This window comes from Papaver somniferum, unplaced genomic scaffold, assembly GCF_003573695.1.
Source record: "Papaver somniferum cultivar HN1 unplaced genomic scaffold, ASM357369v1 unplaced-scaffold_10, whole genome shotgun sequence".
In the NCBI taxonomy this organism is placed as follows: Eukaryota; Viridiplantae; Streptophyta; class Magnoliopsida; order Ranunculales; family Papaveraceae; genus Papaver; species Papaver somniferum.
This window is the reverse complement of record NW_020618825.1, coordinates 8,858,678-8,868,975: the sequence shown is the minus strand read 5'-3', so window position 1 is coordinate 8,868,975 and position 10,298 is coordinate 8,858,678. Positions and strand designations below refer to the sequence as shown.

At 35.9% G+C, this 10,298-nt stretch overlaps 1 long non-coding RNA gene across 1 annotated transcript; it reads right to left on the bottom strand.

Moving 5' to 3' along the window:
- On the bottom strand, nt 1-645 carry LOC113326630. The gene is made up of 2 exons (XR_003348429.1): nt 501-645; nt 1-178 (listed from the first exon to the last, which is right to left on the bottom strand). It is a non-coding gene; the product is annotated as an uncharacterized LOC113326630 (long non-coding RNA).
- Between the last annotated feature and the right edge of the window lie 9,653 nt (nt 646-10,298).

Sequence of the window (10,298 nt, the reverse complement as noted above, 5' to 3'; positions counted from 1 at the left end):
GAACAAAGATTTCAAATTTCATAAATATAAATATGTTTCAGAGTACAGTGATTTACACAATAATAAAAAATTATAAACTAAATCTACACAATCTCAAACTCTAATAGAATTGATACTTCAAATTACACCTATTTTGTGCTAAATCCACGCCAGCAGTCCATTCCCAGGCCACAAAATCCTGCTAAACAATCAAAACAAACACCACCAAGCAGAACACATCAAAAAATGGTCAAGTTTATTGAAAGCTTGAACTGTAATTAAGATATTATCATAATAACATGCAGACTCAGTTAACAGATTAAAGACAAAATAGTGCAAATCAGTTCAAGTTCAAACATTGAATACCAAAAGTTATACTTGCATTCATGGAAAACAATTCACATTAGCTAAAATGTACGGAAATTACAATTCAAATGACAATTATAACCCTAATTCACATATTTGTTTAAGAAAGTTTTCCATATTTTATAATGCAAAATTAAGGAAGAACAAGTACTTACAATTAGTCTGAGGTCTGTAAAGCTGCACCCTGGGTTTATAAAGGTGATCTAAAGGTCCTAAAAGTTGTTCAGGAGTTGTTAATAGTTGCACTGACTAGCATACTCCATCATTAGACCGCAATGTTAGTAGTTGCACTGATCGGAATACTCCATCATTAGACTGCAGATGATTTAGTTCACGTTGGATGAGTAGCACAAAGGAGAACGGTGATTTAATCTAGGAAATGAAGACCGCTTATAATTCTGGCAAAGGTACAAATTCATATTCACGCAAGTAGGAATCAGTTTGCAATGATATCCCAAATCACATAGGAAATGCTACATCTGCTCCACTTCCACAACATTATTTAAACTATGATCTCTGACAGCTGCAGTAAAATTAAAATGAAAAAATCTCCTTAGTCCCTGCGAATGTGTACCACAGAGGATTGCAGATTAGCAATAAACTGACCACGACTTTAAGGGAACACATTTAAGGATGTCAAAAATGCAAAAGTTGAGGGAAACTGAGAAATTATATTGCACAGAAGTGCATCATAGAAAAAAACAAAAAACAGAAGTAACGTTATTGTAGGTATGTGTGCATAGTCTTATGGATGCATTTTTTGATGTTGCTGACCAGACCAACCTCATTGGTCTTAACACCGAGAAAAATTTATGTTCTTGTCAGCATTAAAAAGCAAGAGTAAAACAAAAAATGCTTAGTTGGGAGACAAAATTGGACACTCCACTTACTGACCGAGATATTATCCTCAGTCTGTTCAAAATCAAATATGTAGTAGCATTGGTCACACACAAGCATTTTCCAGTAGGATAAGAAGTATATTAATCATTTGACACCAAATCAGAGCTATCACCCAAGCTACCACCACCACTATGATAATGTCATGTTCAATTTTTTCTTTTACAAAATTACAATCCATACACTATTACTTCTACAATCCCTATACCAAATCATAGTGACAACATTTGAGACAATCAAATTTGCATCAAATTGATTAAATCCAAGAACAATTTCACAAACAAATGCATGCATAAGGCCATGAACAAATCCATCCATCCTATCAAAAAAGATTGGCGAAAAAATGAAAAATACCTCAAAAATGACTGAACAGGGTAACAGTTAAAAGATCAATATGATTCTTGGACGTTATTCACTGGTATATTGCGGTATATATTGATAGACACATTTTTGTGTCTAATTTGATCTCAATACTATATATTGTTGGCACTCGTTTTTGTACTAATATTTTGTTTTTATGTATTTTTAGGAAATAAACATTTTTGGAAAATTCGGCTCAAAAAGTTGATTTTGTCACCCGGAGGAAAAGTGTTATTCGGACACCCAAGTTTGGATAAGAGGTAACATAATTACTAAGGGACACCCCCAGGTCAACCCCAAGGCATCTGCTATTCGCACCCCAGTCCAGGATAAGGGGCACCTTCTTCAACAATTTGAAAACTGAAAATTGGCGGGAAACGAAGAACAGTTCTGCATGATGTTTGATCGAGAAAATGAAGAGGTTGGAATGCGATTCAATCGCTGAAAATTGGCATTAAGATGTGATATGACATAGGGAAGACATTTTTGGCATCGAATTTGATCTACTTTGGCTGGAAAGCTCGTTTTAATTCACGAGCTCAAAACAGAGCAACACGCATTGTAAGCAAGCAAAAACGGAGTTATAGCGTGCATGGAGGAGTTCTACTAGCATTGGACGAATGCTGAGGCGTGGAGAAGGCAATTGGGAGTGTGCAGGAAGCAAGAGTACGTAAGAATCTTCTATTTTTGGCAATTATTCCCTATTTTTGGACAGCGGAAATAATGAAGATTATCTCGAGTTATGGGGAGATTAAACGCGCCTGTTGGGTATAAAAGGACCCCTTGTGTTTAGTATAGAGGTTGTCGAGAGTATGGGGGGCTGAGAAGATCCAGAGAAGAAGAAATTCGAGTTTTCCCAAACTCGGTTTCTGCTGCTGCTGCTGCTGATGAACACCAAGAACACGAAGAACGGACTCGCAGAAGCAGTCGTTTATTAACAGTCGTAGTTACAACGGCTGTGGGTCTTAAAACGGGACAACAACACTTTTCATGTATCGTTCTTCTTGTAACATCTGAACAGCACCTTTGCAACAGTTATTTCTGTTGCAATTTTTCTGTTCAATTGTTTTACTCCCTTTTAATCAACTTTTGAGATTTATACATGTATTTTGAGATCATGATTAATATGAGGAGCTAAACCCCAACACTGGGGCGATGCAGGAATCCTTATTTCACACTTGGGTAATTTAGTTTATTCTTTTTATGACTTTTGCATTGATTTAAAATTGATTTATGATTCGAATTAATTTGTTGTGATTCAATTAGATAGGTTATGCTTTGATTAGATAATCTATGCTTAGGGGATACAATTAATGTTTTGAGGATCTACTTTGGCAAAACAAGAGTCGGTGTTTTATTTATCTATTGAGCGATAATTGTTGAGAATAAACAATTGAACCTAGTGTTGTGAAAAACGGCTAAATCCTTAGTCCCAGTACTCTTGCCCATATTTTTAATATTTTTTGCATATATTTATTTTTTATTAAGTCTAAAAAATTATCCTTCACAAATCCGAGAGTTTGAACCTTCATTACTACAACCACGAAAATTTTTAAATCATTTTGGCGCCGCCGACGCGGATTTGTGCTTAGGTAGAATTTTTTTTTAGGTTTATTATTTTTTTTTAGAATTGTTTGTTCCTTTTTACGTTTCTTTTTGTCTTTATTTTGCAGGTTCAAAGTGAAAACTAAGGACTTGGAGAGGAAAAAGCTTAAAGGGAAAAGCGAAAAGAGAAGAAAAAAAAGGACAATTTTAGGATTTAATTTTTAATTTTTTTAGAGTGTGTGAGGAAAACTGTAATTTTTTTTTTTTAATTTTTTGGACTTTAAACAATTGGACTTTATTTTTTTTTAACCCTACGGAAGGGTATTATTAATAAAAAAAAATAAATTATTTTATAAATTGTGTGCAGGGAAGGACGACGATTACTATATCGTCTCGGCCCCTCGGGTTCGCACACGGCATAGGAGTCGTGGCCCGAGTCGACGACAACGGTTCATCGCCCGTCTGGTACGGGAGGTAAGTCCAATCGAAACACCCGCGAATCTCCTGCAAGCGGGTTACTGTCTGCCTTAAGGTGATAATTGTTTGAGGACGAACCAGACTATCTTTATTTTCCTAGTAAAGGGCAAGGCCAGGCCTAAACAAGATAAGGGTTCGGATTTCATCACCGTTCCCTTCTTGCCCGCCTTAGGAAAACGAAACCTAACGCGAACCCAAGCTTAAAATTTGGAATAGAACGAGACCGATAGGGTAACGAGCTTAATAGGAAACTCGTTCAAAAAATATTGGTTTCTCTTTAAGCACACTCCAAAGTTCATGATGGTTTCTGTGAGTTGAATGCGTGACTGCGCCGCCTTGTGATAGCGGTGAGGCCTTGGGTATCAAAGCTCCACTGAGCTTCCCTCGCCTCAATTCAACTTACTTTGACTCGGATTGATTCCAGAGGGGTTTGCTCAAATTGCAACGAATTCCCTTTCGAAAGATAGAAGCTGGTCTAGAAACAATCTAAGTGGAGCCATCATGCTTTTTGTTTGCTAGAAATCTTTAGGTTTGCTTTGGTGGAGTCGAGTCGGCCTTGTTTGTGATTGTATAGAATCCCTCTGTAGTTTATATTTCTTCGGTGATGAATCCTTTTGAGGAGACGCCACCTGCGATGACGTTGCGAGAATATATGTCTAGGAATTCTCGTTATCAAGAGACGTCTTCGGAAATGACTCTTGGTGAATATATGCGTGGGCAGCGATATATGGATACTCCAACTTTTATTGAGGAATCACCTCTAACGATCTATGAGAAATATTATAAACATAGACCATGTAGTTTGGAACAAAGATTGAGAATTCTTGAATTTCAAAAATTGTATCATGATGATGAGGATAGTGATGATGAAGAATCTGAAATATGTAGGCAGAGTAATCAGGAATTTGTTTCTCCAATTGAGCCTTATAATGATAATGTTATTTCTAGTTCAAATCCAAATAATTTTAATAATTATTCACCTATTCAAAAAGACGAGGTTTAGACTAGAGATACCACAGTTTTAGACGAGGATTACGAAGCCGATAATGGTCTAGAGGAACGAGTTTATTCTGAGAATATTGTTTTAGAGTCTAGCGATTTAGAAACATTAGTCTTAGACGAAGAACATGAACTCGTAGAGATTTTAAATATGAGTAAAGATGCACCACCTGATAATAACTTAGAAGAATCAATTGACCATTTTCAAGAATCTAATGATCCAGAAATTAGGGAGATTGTGACTAGTCTAGCTAGAGACACTGAAAACTCTAAGTTTGGGGGTGATTATCACCTTCCTAGTGCCTTACCTTTAACTATTAGAAAGGTCCCCCACTTGGGACTTGACATATGTGCCTCAACCATTTTACAATATTACCTTCATACTCGTTTTCCCGAACCTAATGATGTCCAAGAAGAAGTTCAGTCGTTAGAAACCCATCCTCTGGTTGATGTGGTTTTCCCAGGCTATGATCCCCAGATTGACTTTGTTTTCCCACCAAATAGTTTTCTTCCAACTGTGGGAACGTTTATACTCCAAATGTGTCGAATATTAAGTTGTGAGACTAGACCTAAATGCTTTAGGAAATTAGAATAGATACATTTGCTTAAGAATGACCACTACTCTCATTGTGGTAAAATTTGTAAGTCAAATCTTATTGACTTAGAGGATCCTCAATTATTTAGGTTATTATTGTGCGCTTCTAAGATCATATTTGAGTTTTTCCAGACTCTAGGACCTAATAATTTGGATCCAACCTATGAGGAAATGCATCCGAGGAAAATATTTTATTTAGACCCTTTCATAGAACCTGAACCTGAACCACAATTAGATATAAATATCTTAATCAGGAAACTAGATAAGGGCATGTTATTCTTGTTCACTTTCTTGGGTTATTGTAGTTTCCTTTGGTCAGCTCTTTTTAGTTTTGAAGACCCACAGTTATTTCGACTGTTACTTTATGGTTCGAGTTGACTAATCCTTTCCTAAGTCTGGATGAAGACTTTAAACTTAGCACTTCTTGGGAGGTAACCCAATATTCTTGCGACACGGTAATATCCTTCCTTATCTCTTTTGCTTCAAGTGGTAACAGTTTCTCCTTGTTCATGCTTTTAGTTTCATCTTTAGAACATTGAGGACAATGTTAGATTTAAGTTTGGGGGTATGAGAGAAACTTTTTAGTTGCAATAAATAAAGTCTAGAGCCTAGAAATTTACGCCTATTAAGGATAGCACTAACCAATCTAAGTGGATGGAAACATTTTTATTTTAGGAGCTGAGGAACCAAACTGACTAGATGGAAACATCTATAGAGTCTATTCATAAAAGCACAGAGCTCAGGTGTTAGAATTAACATGAATTTTCGCCATATCTCGTCGAGTCCTTTTCACTTTCTATTTTTAGTTTTCTTTTATTTCAAGTGATTTGGTGGGGCACACGATTCAAGTTGTTACCACTGCTAGGGTAAAATAGAGTGACTGAGTATTGAAAAAAAAAATGAAAAAAAAAAAAAAAACAAAAAAAAAGAAAAAAAAAAGAAAAAAAAAAGTTATGAAAAAAAAAAGAAAAAAAGAAAAAAAAAAGAAGTTTTAGACCAGACCATTTGACCAAACGGAATAAAATTCAATAAAGTCGACCACTGGTACCCTTGTATATGCCAGTTGTGTTGACCTAGAATTAGGATTATTGACCACTGGTCCCCTTGTATATGCCAGTGTGTTAATATTAGTCAGACCGGTATCTCAGTCATTTAGGTTAGGTTCACCTTGGCAGAGGCCTTCAGACAGATATGGGAAACACCGTTCACTTTTCAACCATCTACATTTTTCTTTTTCCATCTTCTTAATCTTTTCATGTGATTAGTCTGACTCCGAGTATGATGTCCATCGTGAAACTATCTTAGTAGAGCTCTGTCACTTATATGAATTTTAGTATGCTTGAGTGCAAACTCGTATACAGCAATTGAAATTTCGCGTCAGGGTACTTCCTCCTATAATTAATAAGTATGCCAACCAAGGAGGTTCTTTAGTGCTTTCCAAGATTTTTTCGTAGATAGCTAGGGTCTGGAGTATTGGTTTTTGTGGGTACACCTCTGATAAACCCACCCGAGATTAACTCGGTCACTTTTCAAGAATAAATTTTGCTCGAGGACTAGCAAATAATAAGTTTGGGGGTATTTGATAGACACATTTTTGTGTCTAATTTGATCTCAATACTATATATTGTTGGCACTCGTTTTTGTACTAATATTTTGTTTTTATGTATTTTTAGGAAATGAACATTTTTGGAAAATTCGGCTCGAAAAGTTGATTTTGTCACCCGGAGGAAAAGTGTTATTCGGACTCCCAAGTTTGGATAAGGGGTAACATAATTACTAAGGGACACCCCCAGGTCACCCCAAGGCATCTGCTATTCGCACCCCAGTCCAGGATAAGGGGCACCTTCTTCAACAATTTGAAAACTGAAAATTGGCGGGAAACGAAGAACAGTTCTGCATGATGTTTGATCGAGAAAATGAAGAGGTTGGAATGCGATTCAATCGCTGAAAATTGGCATTAAGATGTGATATGACATAGGGAAGACATTTTGGGCATCGAATTTGATCTACTTTGGCTGGAAAGCTCGTTTTAATTCACGATCTCAAAACAGAGCAACACGCACTGTAAGCAAGCAAAACTGGAGTTATAGCGTGCATGGAGGAGTTCTACTAGAATTGGACGAGTGCTGAGGCGTGGAGAAGGCAATTGGGAGTGTGCAGGAAGCAAGAGTACGTAAGAATCTTCTATTTTTGGCAATTATTCCCTATTTTTGGACAGCGGCAATAATGAATATTATCTCGAGTTATGGCGAGATTAAACGCGCCTGTTGGGTATAAAAGGACCCCTTGGGTTTAGTATAGAGATTGTCGAGAGTCTGGGGGGATGAGAAGAGCCAGAGAAGAAGAAATTCGAGTTTTCCCAAACTCGGTTTCTGCCGCTGCTGCTGCTGATGAACACGAAGAACACGAAGAACGGACTCGCAGAAGCAGTCGTTTATTAGCAGTCGTAGTTACAACGGCTGTGGGTCTTAAAACGCGACAACAACACTTTACATGTATCGTTCTTCTTGTAACATCTGAACAGCACCTTTGCAACAGTTATTTCTGTTGTAATTTTTTTGTTCAATTGTTTTACTCCCTTTTAATCAACTTTTGAGATTTATACATGTATTTTGAGATCATGATTAATATGAGGAGCTAAACCCCAACACTGGGGCGATGGAGGAAGCCTTATTTCACACTTGGGTAATTTAGTTTATTCTTTTTATGACTTTTGCATTGATTTAAAATTGATTTATGATTCGAATTAATTTGTTGTGATTCAATTAGACAAGTTATGCTTTGGTTAGATAATCTATGCTTAGGGGATACAATCAATGTTTTGAGGATCTACTTTGGCAAAACAAGAGTCGGTGTTTTATTTATCTATTGAGCGATAATTGTTGAGAATAAACAATTGAACCTAGTGTTGTGAAAAACGGCTAAATCCTTAGTCCCAGTACTCTTGCCCATATTTTTAATATTTTTTGTATATATTTATTTTTTTATTAAGTCTAAAAAATTATCCTTCACAAATCCGAGAGTTTGAACCTTCATTACTACAACCACGAAAAATTTAAATCATATATTCACCTAGATCTTCCAAACCTGTAAAAAGAAGAAAATGTAAACTTATAATTAAAGACTGCACAAATCAAATCCTGTCTTCACTAGTATTACTTCCGTCGCCCCAAAAAATCGAACACATAACACATAACACATCAATTAACAGATGAATAAAACCCATAAAAGATTAAACTAACATTGAATCACTAAATCAGTTACAAAAAAATATTTGAAAAACCCATAATCAAAATCCCTAAACATTGCTCCAACCCTTAAACAAAATCCCCAAATTCAGAAATTGAAATCATAACAAAAACAAAGAAAAAGAAAAGATTCAATACATTATACCTGATGAAGTTGATGCTCGAGATTGTAACGAGAATGATGAAGAAAAGAACAAAAATGTTGAAATTTGATGAAGAAAAGATCATCGGTTAGAAAGAAGTTAGGGTTTGATTGTTAATCTAGATGCGATGAGAGTGGTGAAAATAATAGTTTTGTATGGAACGAGAGATCTGGTGTTGAGGGAAAAAATGAAACCCTTAGGATTCTGATAATCACGAGACGAGAGAACACCACTTGTTTTGGATGAAAACCCTCCATTTTTTCTTTATGAGATGGTCAGTTTTAAGGGGAAACCTAGCGGTTGTTTTAGGATCCCTTCAAAAAAAAAAGTTTTAGATGCGGAATTAGTGGGGGAAATTTTTGTTTTTCACGAATTCTTCTTGGAAAATGATTGTCTACGAATCCTTTTTGGAAAAATTAGTGGTGGGCCTTGGAGTTTTAGTCGTAATCCTTTTATAAAAATAAAATTTTAATAAAGAAAGACAGTTAAATATTCAATCTTTTTATATGTTGCAAGGGAGATGTGGAGAGAACATGATATATTGCTACACCACCGAAATATATGTAGCAAAAACATGACTTTTTATCTCACCTACCCTTGGTTGTGGCAAGATGTCACCCTTCATGCCTCACTCATCATCCACTGAGGCTAAAACCCACATATTGCGGCATTGTTAATAGGTGTGTGGCAAAGTGATGCGGCAAAATACTCATTTTCTTGTAGTGCACTGGTTCATCCTTTGAATCGATCGTTGTTAATAGACTAACTGTTAATCACACAAGAAGTCTAATAAGCTAGCCAAAATGGCTCATACAAGAATCATACAAGTCTACACTACGGGAAAAAACATCATTGACGACACAAGATAAGAGTTGCAGTACCCCTACGACAACTCCATTCCATGCATTGTGGAACGGGGGTATTGTAGAAAGTCCAAGTTTTTCTACAATGGATGACAAGTGTTGTCAAGGGTGATGTGATTCATGGTTCGGCAATAGTTTTTCAATGTTGTGATTCTCTTTCGATTTTTTTTGATAACCTAACACAACTCTTGCTTGTATTGTAGAACAATCGTGGACAACATAAGTAGTATATCGTAGAAACATATACAACAACAATTACCAGTATTATGAATAATATTTGCACAACACTTGTATGAATTGTCGAACTATCTTGGACAGCACCTGGTTATGTCGTAAAGACATTTTTCACAACCTTTGGTATGTGTAGTTGAAATATGGAATACAACTCTTATTAGAAGTTGTGTGCATAAAACTATTTTGAAAAAAAAAATTATAGCTGAAACCGAATTGCATGAATTGCCGAAAGTATTTCACATTCACATTAACATGCCAGTGTAGCACATTTTTTACATTCATTCAAGTTAACCTACCACTCCAATTGCATTACCTAGCTAACTTCAAATCACCTTGTATGAAAGTGTGTTGCGCAACGAAAGAAAATAAAATGATAGATTCTTTGAACATGACTAAAAATATCATATAAATCGTACGTGCGCAAATTTATTCCATAGATGGAAAAACTAGGTGATGATTAAAGTACAAAAGAGTAACTATTCATTCATATACAACCAGCTATTGAAAACTGATGCTGAAGATGGTTGGTTGGACTCGAGACTCATGGCAAGAGATTTTCTTCAACTTGGTCCACATTCTCCAGTTTACAGCT